This window comes from Ceratosolen solmsi, unplaced genomic scaffold (genome assembly GCF_000503995.2).
Source record: "Ceratosolen solmsi marchali unplaced genomic scaffold, CerSol_1.0 scaffold35, whole genome shotgun sequence".
NCBI lineage: Eukaryota > Metazoa > Arthropoda > Insecta > Hymenoptera > Agaonidae > Ceratosolen > Ceratosolen solmsi.
The window spans coordinates 7,719,491-7,720,849 of NW_011948423.1; the positions used below are offsets into that span (position 1 = coordinate 7,719,491).

At 52.8% G+C, this 1,359-nt stretch overlaps 1 protein-coding gene across 2 annotated transcripts in view; it reads right to left on the minus strand.

Moving 5' to 3' along the window:
* LOC105362288 (Cellular retinaldehyde binding protein) overlaps nucleotides 1-1,359 on the minus strand; it is an 11,086-nt gene that overhangs the window by 9,141 nt on the left and 586 nt on the right. The gene's annotated exons all lie outside the window — the stretch shown is intronic.

Here is a 1,359-nt window from a genome sequence, read left to right on the forward strand (position 1 = left end):
ATGAGGTGGTGGGGGGGGGGGGGGGGGGGGGGGGGGGGGGGAGGGGACGACAGCTACGGTAGCGATATGCTGATTAACGCCGCGACAGTCGAAGCTGTACGCGCAATGGTAATAAAGAGCGATCGTTAATCAAATTATTTTTAAAATATTGCGCTACACTTGTCAGTGCTCGCTTTGTCCAAAACAACTCGCGCTACTACCGCAAATGGACGCCAGTATAACTTTAATATCTCGAGTGCGCGTGTCGCTATTTAGCTCGTAAATAGCAGCGGAGCAACGCTTTTGTCATTCATCTCGTGCTAATAATCACGGGCTTTCGCGCACCAATTACCAATTGCATTAACCACTACTCGTGCTTGACTCTCCTCAATCTCAACGATGACCGCTTGAGTCCTTTATTCTTATAATAACAATCGGCGATAAAAGCAGCGACTTTACCCAACTTGCTCGAGCCAAGCCACCCTCCCAAGTCATACGGCACACGGCACACGGCACACGGCAACGCAATTGCCGACCCTTCGACAGCCCAAGCGCCCGTCGTCGCGCAACCAGCAATACATAACGCATATAAGCACAATGAGCCGTGGGTCGTCCCGTGTCCACCAGGGCACACGAGATTGCTGGCCGTCGTTGGCGACTCCTTCCGCGTAGAAAGTAGTCGTTGTAGCCTCGTTCGGCGCGCGCCTCTTTTTCGAACGCGTCCGTGTCTGTGTCTGTGTGCGTGCGCGCGCGCGCGACTTTACTAGCGCTCGTAAAACTTTTACCATCATCGGCCCGACGGTGCATTATGCGCACGCGGTTATGCCATATTAAGCTATTTCGCCGCTTCAATCCACGCGTAACACTTAATTGGCCCGGTGCCCTCCTCGCCGATCGCCGGTCCTCGCCCCGGGACACCGATCGCCCATTTCTTCATTCGTCCCTTCGCCGTAGAGGCTTAATGGCCCTGTTGACGCAGGCCCCGCGCAGGCCCCGAGTTCATATCTACCGAGGCACGTAGGGGCCTTGGAGTCGGTCGGATTCGGAATAAATTGAGTGGCGCGCGAAAATCAATGCCTCCCGGTAATGCCGAGCATTATGAATGAATCGCGTTAAGCGAGGACAATATGAATGCTCGACGAGGACACGCGTACGTTCGCGAGGCCTCGCAAGTTCAGTAATGCGATCGTACGCGTCCCAGACATGTTTTTCCCGATGACATCATCGGCATTTCATTCGTTGCTCAGACTCGCATGCGTCTGTAATGATCAACAGCCGACAGATAGATGGATGGATGGATAAATAGATAGATGGATAGATAGATGGATGGATAGATGGATAGATAGATGGATAGATAGATGGATAGATGGATAGATAGAT